We start from the raw sequence: 12500 nt of genomic DNA, 5'->3' as shown, positions 1-12500 counted from the left end.
TTAATAACGAATATTAACTTCAATAAAAATGCATTGTAGTGTGTATATACAGAGTGCGGACGGTATTCGTTCGCATGATGACTGTCTCGGGAAAAAAAATTTGTATTTAAAAAAGTGTTTTTACGTTTTTAGATATATTCGTCAAATTTGGGTCATTTTCTCTTCATGACAAGTTCTGTCGATCTCACTCGATGCATCCTCCTTTGGTCTCGATGACAGCCCCTCAGCAACATTGGAACCGGCCACAGGCTTCCGTCACTATCTCCCGTTTTAGACCCCTGAAGGCCCTGATAATCCTGGGCCTCAGCTCATCTATTGTGTTGCAGCTGGATATGTTGGTCTCTCATTGCACCGCGCTCCACACAAAGAAAGTCGAAGAGTTGTACTCAGGCAAGTTGGGAGCCAAATGTCAGGCACTGTGTGATTTTCTGGCTGGTGTGACAGGGCGCAGAGTCTTCTTGCCACACGTACGGCCTCCCTGCAGCTACCTGATCGATCTCGAGCTTCACCACCTCGCTCAGAACACAGAGGTAAACTTCGGTGTTCAGTATGAGGCTCTTAGAGAAGAAGTGGGGTGGTGTGACGTCACCTTCACTGCTGACAACACCAAAGACCATGATTGTCGGTGGAAATTTTGTTTGTATGACTCTGGGCACGTGCTTGGGTGAGACAGCGAGCCACCTTTTGTTCTGGGAGTTGATCTTATGGTCTTAGTTGAAATTCTTCTCGACAGAGAAGAAGCACAGCATGTTGGCTCCAGTGGGTGTTCCAGCTTGTTGATCATTTTGTTGATGTGCTTGGGTCGCTTTCCTGCATCGCCTTGGACAGAAATTTTCCCTTCTTCATCTTGTCTGAAAAGTACCGAATGTCCTCATGTACCACCTGCCTGATGAGCTTTTCATTCACACCTTTCTCCTATCCGTTGGCACGCTTCGACTTTCTGGTATCATTGTTGATGAGCCCCTGAATTTCAACAACGAATTATTCCAGCGTTCTATGGCGTCAGACCGTCTATCAAAAGTTTTCATCTCTGCTGTCGCCTCGTAGTCGAATGCTGAATCTTCCAGCTTCTTTCTTAACTGTTCCACCATCCTTCTACTGACGTTGATGAAGTTAGAAATTTCCTTATGTTTCCTTCCGGCAAGAATTCTAAAGAGGACTCCATACTGCTTCCACAAATTAGGAGCGGGGGTCAAAATTTTCCATTGTCAACTATTCTGTAAAAAAATAAAGCAAAATGGTTATTGCTTTTAAGACAAAGACCGACGATAAAAGTTTAAAAAATATCCGTAAAATTAACAGTTGAAAATTGCGAATGAATACTGTCCGCACACACACACACACACACACACACACACACACATACACACACACACACATACATACATACATACATACATACATACATACATACATACATACATATATATTTATATATATATATATATATATATATATATATATATATATATATATATATATATATATATATATATATTTAATTATATGTATTTCTTCTATCTTAATGAATAAAAATTCTTCGGATAGAATAAATGGGTTAATAGAAACCAATGTAGCAAAGAACACAAAATAACTGTGGTGTAGTTCCTGTTTTTAAGGCAGGAACTCCTTGAAATTTTGGGTATTTGAGTATATTTAGAAATTTAAGGAATGGAGAAAACGCATGTTATAATTGCATACTTTATTCCTACATATGTTTCAAAGGATTACAACCTGTGTGATCCATAGGGTTCTGTGATATTAAAATTGTAACCTTCTCTTCAGGGAATGCATGGGAATCATCTTAAACGTAAGACATTATGACCGAGTATGAAAACAATAGATGGATAAGGTTATGACGTGATTCACTTGAAAAAAACCGTTAGAAAATTGGACGCTACCGGATAGTGGGTTGGACAACACATACATATAAATGTGTGAAAACATACATGCATACATAAATACATATACACATATACACATATACATACATATATATACACATATATATACATATATATATATATGTGTATATATATATATATATATATATATATATATATATATATATATATATATATATACACACACGTATACACACATACGTCCACATTTACACATATGCACATACGTACCCAAGCCTATACAAATATACCCATATGTGTGCATGTCCCCATACACACATATGTACATATATATATACACATGTATAAATAGAAATAGACACATACACATACACATACATATACATCTACGCCTATAACCGAATAAACAGATACGCATATACATATACATACATGTATACAAACATACGTAAACACACGCATGCACATACATACATACACCCATACAAATACATATATATAAAAGAAAAAGAACTCAAGTGTTTTCATATATACATACATACACATACACATACACATATATATATATATATATATATATATATACACATACATACATACATATACATACATATATATACACACAAACACACATACACGCATACATACATATATACACACACATACATACAGATATATGTACATACATACAGAACCTAATAACGCATACATATGGATTTATACAAATGCATACACACACCCACACAAGTATACATATATACATACATACACACAGATACACTCACACACACACATATCTATATATATATAAATATACATATATATATATATATATATATATACTTTATTTAAAAGCAGCAGAAATATAACAAAAAAAACCGTTACTCTGAGTTTCACGTTCGTGTGTGTGGGTGTGGGTGTGGGTGTGGGTGTGTGGTTGGTTGTGTGTGTGTGTGTGTGTGTGTGTGTGTGTGTGAGTGTATGTGAGCGTGAGCGATCGTGTGAGACTGTGTGCGTGCTTACACGCGCGTGCAGGCGTGTGTAAATTGCATTATGTTTAGTGTATGCGAGAGCGACGGAGAATATGAGGGAGAAGTGAGAGAGAGAGGGAAAGTGTGCGATAGGGATTATAGGGATCCTAATTGGAATATTTATGTCCCCCTTCAAAAATACATATATCTGTATACGCACAAATGTATATTCTCTTTTCTCTTTTACTTGTTTCAGTCATTTGACTGCGGCCATGCTGGAGCACCGCCTTCAGTTGAGCAATCGACCCCAGGACTTATTCTTTGTAAGCCTAGTACTTATTCTATCGGTCTCTTTTGCCGAACCGCTAAGTTACGGGGACATAAACACATCAGCATCGGTTGTCAAGCGATGTTGGGGAGACAAACACAGACACACAAACACACATATATATATATATATATATATACATATACATATATATGACGGGCTTCTTTCAGTTTCCGTCTACCAAATCCACTCACAAGGCTTTGGTTGGCCCGAGGCTATAGTAGAAGACACTTGCCCACGGTGCCACGCAGTGGGACTGAACCTGGAACCATGTGGTTGGTAAGCAAGCTACTTACCACACAGCCACTCCCGCGCCTATACGTTTGTTTTCAGGGGGGAAAAAAGCAGTAAATATACATTTAGTCGTACGTCTTCATATAAATATGTTTATGTTAGGGGAGTATTTTAAAGATCGATGGAGTAGGTAAAGAGAGGAAACGAAGTAGAGAAACAGGGAAGGGAAAGAGAGAAAGAAGGTGAGCGAGATAGGATGAGAAAGAAGGCGGAAAGAAAGGTGAAAAGTTATACTCAAGAGCTGGTCATTCTATATTACTTTATGATTGTGTGATAAAAAGGAGGGTAAAATAACTGGCTTTATGATTCTGGTCGCATAACTCGTTTGTTTTATAAAGCCGGCTGTATTATATAAACAAAGAGTATATTGCTTTCGTCCGGTTTGCATCAAGAGAGTTGCAATAATATGAATGAGATGGGCTCGACTTTTCACAATACATGCATAAATAGGATAACGGTATTTATAATGATTTGTGTTTAATAACGAATATTAACTTCAATAAAAATGCATTGTAGTGTGTATATACAGAGTGCGGACGGTATTCGTTCGCATGATGACTGTCTCGGGAAAAAAAATTTGTATTTAAAAAAGTGTTTTTACGTTTTTAGATATATTCGTCAAATTTGGGTCATTTTCTCTTCATGACAAGTTCTGTCGATCTCACTCGATGCATCCTCCTTTGGTCTCGATGACAGCCCCTCAGCAACATTGGAACCGGCCACAGGCTTCCGTCACTATCTCCCGTTTTAGACCCCTGAAGGCCCTGATAATCCTGGGCCTCAGCTCATCTATTGTGTTGCAGCTGGATATGTTGGTCTCTCATTGCACCGCGCTCCACACAAAGAAAGTCGAAGAGTTGTACTCAGGCAAGTTGGGAGCCAAATGTCAGGCACTGTGTGATTTTCTGGCTGGTGTGACAGGGCGCAGAGTCTTCTTGCCACACGTACGGCCTCCCTGCAGCTACCTGATCGATCTCGAGCTTCACCACCTCGCTCAGAACACAGAGGTAAACTTCGGTGTTCAGTATGAGGCTCTTAGAGAAGAAGTGGGGTGGTGTGACGTCACCTTCACTGCTGACAACACCAAAGACCATGATTGTCGGTGGAAATTTTGTTTGTATGACTCTGGGCACGTGCTTGGGTGAGACAGCGAGCCACCTTTTGTTCTGGGAGTTGATCTTATGGTCTTAGTTGAAATTCTTCTCGACAGAGAAGAAGCACAGCATGTTGGCTCCAGTGGGTGTTCCAGCTTGTTGATCATTTTGTTGATGTGCTTGGGTCGCTTTCCTGCATCGCCTTGGACAGAAATTTTCCCTTCTTCATCTTGTCTGAAAAGTACCGAATGTCCTCATGTACCACCTGCCTGATGAGCTTTTCATTCACACCTTTCTCCTATCCGTTGGCACGCTTCGACTTTCTGGTATCATTGTTGATGAGCCCCTGAATTTCAACAACGAATTATTCCAGCGTTCTATGGCGTCAGACCGTCTATCAAAAGTTTTCATCTCTGCTGTCGCCTCGTAGTCGAATGCTGAATCTTCCAGCTTCTTTCTGAACTGTTCCACCATCCTTCTACTGACGTTGATGAAGTTAGAAATTTCCTTATGTTTCCTTCCGGCAAGAATTCTAAAGAGGACTCCATACTGCTTCCACAAATTAGGAGCGGGGGTCAAAATTTTCCATTGTCAACTATTCTGTAAAAAAATAAAGCAAAATGGTTATTGCTTTTAAGACAAAGACCGACGATAAAAGTTTAAAAAATATCCGTAAAATTAACAGTTGAAAATTGCGAATGAATACTGTCCGCACACACACACACACACACACACACACACATACACACACACACACACATACATACATACATACATACATACATACATACATACATACATACATACATACATATATATTTATATATATATATATATATATATATATATATATATATATATATATATATTTAATTATATGTATTTCTTCTATCTTAATGAATAAAAATTCTTCGGATAGAATAAATGGGTTAATAGAAACCAATGTAGCAAAGAACACAAAATAACTGTGGTGTAGTTCCTGTTTTTAAGGCAGGAACTCCTTGAAATTTTGGGTATTTGAGTATATTTAGAAATTTAAGGAATGGAGAAAACGCATGTTATAATTGCATACTTTATTCCTACATATGTTTCAAAGGATTACAACCTGTGTGATCCATAGGGTTCTGTGATATTAAAATTGTAACCTTCTCTTCAGGGAATGCATGGGAATCATCTTAAACGTAAGACATTATGACCGAGTATGAAAACAATAGATGGATAAGGTTATGACGTGATTCACTTGAAAAAAACCGTTAGAAAATTGGACGCTACCGGATAGTGGGTTGGACAACACATACATATAAATGTGTGAAAACATACATGCATACATAAATACATATACACATATACACATATACATACATATATATACACATATATATACATATATATATATATGTGTATATATATATATATATATATATATATATATATATATATATATATATATATATATATATATATATACACACACGTATACACACATACGTCCACATTTACACATATGCACATACGTACCCAAGCCTATACAAATATACCCATATGTGTGCATGTCCCCATACACACATATGTACATATATATATACACATGTATAAATAGAAATAGACACATACACATACACATACATATACATCTACGCCTATAACCGAATAAACAGATACGCATATACATATACATACATGTATACAAACATACGTAAACACACGCATGCACATACATACATACACCCATACAAATACATATATATAAAAGAAAAAGAACTCAAGTGTTTTCATATATACATACATACACATACACATACACATATATATATATATATATATATATATATATATATATATATATACATACATACATACATATACATACATATATATACACACAAACACACATACACGCATACATACATATATACACACACATACATACAGATATATGTACATACATACAGAACCTAATAACGCATACATATGGATTTATACAAATACATACACACACCCACACAAGTATACATATATACATACATACACACAGATACACTCACACACACACATATCTATATATATATAAATATACATATATATATATATATATATATATACTTTATTTAAAAGCAGCAGAAATATAACAAAAAAAACCGTTACTCTGAGTTTCACGTTCGTGTGTGTGGGTGTGGGTGTGGGTGTGGGTGTGTGGTTGGTTGTGTGTGTGTGTGTGTGTGTGTGTGTGAGTGTATGTGAGCGCGAGCGATCGTGTGAGACTGTGTGCGTGCTTACACGCGCGTGCAGGCGTGTGTAAATTGCATTATGTTTAGTGTATGCGAGAGCGACGGAGAATATGAGGGAGAAGTGAGAGAGAGAGGGAAAGTGTGCGATAGGGATTATAGGGATCCTAATTGGAATATTTATGTCCCCCTTCAAAAATACATATATCTGTATACGCACAAATGTATATTCTCTTTTCTCTTTTACTTGTTTCAGTCATTTGACTGCGGCCATGCTGGAGCACCGCCTTCAGTTGAGCAATCGACCCCAGGACTTATTCTTTGTAAGCCTAGTACTTATTCTATCGGTCTCTTTTGCCGAACCGCTAAGTTACGGGGACATAAACACATCAGCATCGGTTGTCAAGCGATGTTGGGGAGACAAACACAGACACACAAACACACATATATATATATATATATATACATATACATATATATGACGGGCTTCTTTCAGTTTCCGTCTACCAAATCCACTCACAAGGCTTTGGTTGGCCCGAGGCTATAGTAGAAGACACTTGCCCACGGTGCCACGCAGTGGGACTGAACCTGGAACCATGTGGTTGGTAAGCAAGCTACTTACCACACAGCCACTCCCGCGCCTATACGTTTGTTTTCAGGGGGGAAAAAAGCAGTAAATATACATTTAGTCGTGCGTCTTCATATAAATATGTTTATGTTAGGGGAGTATTTTAAAGATCGATGGAGTAGGTAAAGAGAGGAAACGAAGTAGAGAAACAGGGAAGGGAAAGAGAGAAAGAAGGTGAGCGAGATAGGATGAGAAAGAAGGCGGAAAGAAAGGTGAAAAGTTATACTCAAGAGCTGGTCATTCTATATTACTTTATGATTGTGTGATAAAAAGGAGGGTAAAATAACTGGCTTTATGATTCTGGTCGCATAACTCGTTTGTTTTATAAAGCCGGCTGTATTAGCCTACCAAATAAGATTCGCCAAAATTTTTGAAAGCATCAGCTTCGGCCTTTGTTACCAGGTCTACTTCTTTCCCTTCCTGCAGATATCAATAGGTAAATGAGACCAGCTTTGTTTTCTACCTAAATTTACTTTTGTCACTATTACACTTGTTCTATGTGAACGTCTTTCTTCTTTTGTGCTTTACGTGTTTAACTACTTTTGTGAACCACTCCCTCTCTCTATCTATATATCTCTCTCTATCTATCTATCTCTCTCTTTCTCTCTGTCCCGTTCTATTTCTCTCTACATAATACATACATTCATACATACTTACGCACATAGATTCATACATACATACATACATACATACATACATACATACATACAACAAGACTGTGATGTCTGAGGTGCTAGAGCACAGGAGGAGCCTAGTTTTAATGTGGATAGATTACAACAAAGCCTTTGACTCTGTTCCCCACTTATGGATGCTAGAAGCTATTCATCTTGCTAAAATTCCAGTGAGAATAGTCAGTCATAGCTGACCTGACATCATCGTGGGCCACGACCTGACATCATCGTGGGCCACCATCTTGAAATTAAACACAAAGAGTGGCTGAATAATCACCGATAGAATACAATATCGCAAAGGAACATTCCAAAGAGACAGCCTCAATGTGATGTTTATACTTTCTGTAAACCCCTTATCATCCATGTTAAGGAAGTCTGAAGGATATCTCACTGGTTCACAAGGAAACAGAAATACCAAAATTACACACTGTTTCTCTGTGGATGACTTAAAACTTTATGCAAAAAATATGCATGAGATGAAAAAAATCCTTGACCTAATTGCAACATTCTCAAAGGGTTGGAGTTTGGTCAGGATAAATGTTATATGGTTGTGAAACGGGGGAAAACTATAAACCAGACTAGTAGCATCTCCGTCAAAGATTTGACCGTTTCCCCTGTATCTGACGAGAAATTTTACAGGTATCTAGGGGTGGATGAAAGTATATCTTACAATGGCACCTGTAACAAAACATGTGTCACTAAAGAATATTACAGCCGAATAAAGAAAATTTGCACGTCAGAACTCTCTGCATTCAATAAAAAAAATGGCCCACAATGTTTTTGCAGTCTCAGTACTCATACCAACATTTAGGCTGCTTGATTGGACGCTTGATGAGATCCGAGCCATTAATGTGAAAACCCGAAGAACACTAACAAGCACACATAATTTCCAAATAAACAGTGATGTAGACCGCCACTACCTAAAACGTAAACAAGGCGGCAGAGGTTTAACATCGATCCTAAATGCCTTTGAATGTTGCATCATATCCCTTCGGCAACATCTTTTAACCACCAAGCGTCGAAGTGCATCCCTTGACCAAGTCTGCATACATGAGGCTGATAACATTACAAGACTTGGAAGGCAGCTCCTAGTGCAACACTCTTTGTCTGATAAGCTAGAATAATTGCCCAAAGAAGTTGCACGAGTCTACAGCAACATATCATCAGATGAAAGGATGAGCCTATATGAGCAGAAGACTATGCATGGATATGTTAGTAGAAAGCTCCGTGATGATAGTAACATCGATCATCAAAGCAATCTATCGTGGACGAATAACCGAATTCGTCCGTGATAGATTGCATGATAGAAAGAATACCCTTTGAAGGGTATGCTTTCACAATCCAGGAACAGGAAATATCAACCAAATACCTGATGCACAAAAGGGATTAGAGATACAGGAAAAGCCGTAAAATGTGACAACCGATGCAGACTTTGTGAGTTTACACTAAAGATATCACCTACATCATAAGCAGTTGTCCAAAAATGTCATCACAGTATTATCTACCGATGAGACATGACGTTGTAGTTAGGACACTCTATAATGTAACCCCGAGGACAAAGAAATAGAAACCCACGATATGGTGGAAGCCATAGCCACTTATAATGAAAATGAATACTGGTGGAATGTACTGGTGAAGACAAATATAAGCACAACAGACCTGATATAATGATGTGGGACAGAGAAGAGAAACTGTGCACAGTTGTAGAAATTAGCTGCCCATAAGCTGAAGATAAGTGAAAAAGAGAACACCTATACTGATCTATTGAGAAATCTGCAGTTGCTCTATCCAGATTACAAGTTCAGGTTTATACCTGTAATTATTGGGGCCCTGGGATATGTAACACACTGCCTAAATACCAATCTTGAGAAAATCGGCCTCTCAAAACCAGAAAGAGGAAAGCTAATTCGAAGACTACAGACCCAATCCATCACTGGAACTGTAAAAATCTGTAAAACTTTCCAGAAGTTTATCATATTTAGATATATATGAGCATGTCTAGATATGTAACTATATGCATCAGAATACATACATAAAACATACAAATCTGTGCATACATACATACATACATACATACATACATACATACATACATACATACACACATACAAAAATACCCTGTTGTTGATGTTGAAATTCCAATGAAGGAACCTTGGATCTAGGTTAGAAACAGGTTCTTTCTCTATTGGCAAGAAATCTTGAAATAAACTCAATACATACATACATACATGCATACATACATACATACATACATACATACATACATACATACATACATGCATACATACATAATGGCGCCGTCAACATCAGACGTGCAGATGTAGAGGACCATTTAAAAAGTACGTTTTGAACGCCTTCCTGTAGAAATATGCCAACTTCTCCAGCCTAAATCGGTAACTGGTTTACGTCTCCAATAATTAATAAGAGAAACACCTTTTACTCGCCATCGCAGCGCTATCCTGAGCAGATTTTAAAATGAACATCTACACCACGTGTAATCTCGCTAACACGATTATGGCTGAAAATAACACCACCACAGATGAAACTAACAATGTCAGCACCATTGAAAACAGAACTACTTCACCAGTAAGTTATTTAAGATGACGTAAGTACTCTTCTCACTTTACTTGAGCTCGACAGCTAAACCGCGATTTACTTCGGCGCTATGAAAACGTCCGAGATGACCCTTCAATCGGATACATGAAGCGGTTAAAACGATTCTGGGACGAAGCTCTTCCCAATGTAAATACCTTCACGCTGAAACAGCTCCGACAACAAGCATCTTTTGTCAAAAAAAAAAAACAAATCATCTGGTCCTCGATCCCCTCAAAACACTGAAAATGGGTCAAAATCTGCCAGAAGCGGCGTAAAAAATAACGTAGACAAACCACCGCTCCCGCCTTCGCTAAATTCGAGTGTCTCCAAATTTAGCTGACTCAGCGGCGAAGACTGCGGAGTACATCCAACTCGAAAACATTTTAAAATTACAATTCGTAAAATATTTTGCTACTTTCTTGAAGCTTTCATTGAGCAACAGACTATCCCCAACAAGAATGAGAAAAAATTCGACCGATCTAATGTTTAAGATTATCAACGATATTGCTGGAGAGCACATGGAATTATATAATGTTAATTATTCGAATATTAATACTCTTATATATACAGCCGCTGTTACTCTTAAAGAACACCTAGGAGGAATCTACAGTGAACCAAGTAACGAAATTACTAAACGAAAATAACCTAGATGGAAAACTTGAATAAAATATCTACAACGTGCGCCGCCATATTGGATGGTTAACTACAAAAATAAAATGTAAGGAGAAAAATGAGTTTACACCACACCAACTCTACCTTAGACAAAAATTAATGAAACTTTATGGCAACTCTCCACACCGAGCTCTTGAGGGAAAGCTAGTCACTTTAAAAACTGAACTCAGGACGTTGAGTGAGAAACTCCGCTATCACAAGCGAATTTTTAAGCGAGCCAGTATCAATGCGATCCAGAATACTGATGGAATATTCCCTTCAAAACTTGTCAAAATGTAAGCATAACAGGCCGGATATTGTTGTTTGGGACAGAGGAGTGAAGGTATGTACCATCATAGAGGTTAGCTGCCCTGTAGATATAAATATTTCTTTGAAAATCAAAGAAAAAGAGGATATCTATGGACAACTGCTTTCGAAACCTCCAGCTTCTATATCCAGACTATGAATTCATATTCATACCAATAATAATCTATATCCAGACTATGAATTCATATTCATACCAATGACTAGGTTTTGTTAGTAAATGCTTAAAGGAGAATCTGGATAAACTGGGATTTTCAGAAAGAGAAATTAACTGGCTGATTCGTACATTATAAGTCCAATCTGTAAGTGGAACAGTAAGAATATGCAAGACTTTTCTCAAGTTCCAAATGTGAATTTGTCTGTGTTAACTACATCCCAAAGATGGAGCCTTGTATCTTTGTTGGAAGCCGGCTCCCTCCTCACTGGAAGATTTATAATAATTAAAAAATAGAAGAGACATACATACATACATACATACATACATTGGGCTGTGAAATAAGTCAGGTTTCTTGTTTATTTAATTTAATCTTTATTTTTCAATGACAGTTTTAACAAAATATTATTTAAACAAATATTTTCACGGCAACGTTCTCCTAGTATGTCAATGTTTTAACAGGAGAAATTATTGGATCTTGATTTGAAAACTTCTTCGAACCACGTTCTCGGCTCCGCGTTGTTGAACGAAACACCGCACATTCTGTTGAAGAGCAGCCAAAAACACAAAAACTGAGCGCTTGAAAAGTATTTTGTTTATAAAATTTGCGACGTGAGATGAGCATTGAAGAAGCTCACTGTTCCACTCGCTGGTTCGATCCAGCTGGATGGCCTAATTGAGCTGATGCATTTGCTGAGCT

The 12500-nt window shown here is 37.5% G+C and overlaps 1 protein-coding gene across 3 annotated transcripts in view; it reads right to left on the bottom strand.

Moving 5' to 3' along the window:
- Window positions 1–12500, bottom strand: part of LOC106880488 (uncharacterized) — a 55853-nt gene that overhangs the window by 26857 nt on the left and 16496 nt on the right. Inside the window, exons 2-3 of one of the 3 annotated variants that reach the window (XM_089361572.1) lie at window positions 4060–5152; window positions 125–1217 (exon numbers count right to left, since the gene is read on the bottom strand). The exons of the other annotated variants lie outside the window; for them this stretch is intronic. The gene's annotated coding sequence lies outside the window, so the exon portion shown is untranslated. The remainder of the gene's footprint in view (window positions 1–124; window positions 1218–4059; window positions 5153–12500) is intronic. 3 annotated transcript variants of the gene reach the window in all.

This window comes from Octopus bimaculoides, chromosome 13 (assembly GCF_046866305.1).
Source record: "Octopus bimaculoides isolate indiv1 chromosome 13, ASM4686630v1, whole genome shotgun sequence".
NCBI classification, from domain to species: Eukaryota; Metazoa; Mollusca; class Cephalopoda; order Octopoda; family Octopodidae; genus Octopus; species Octopus bimaculoides.
This window is presented reverse-complemented; position numbering and strand designations above follow the sequence as displayed.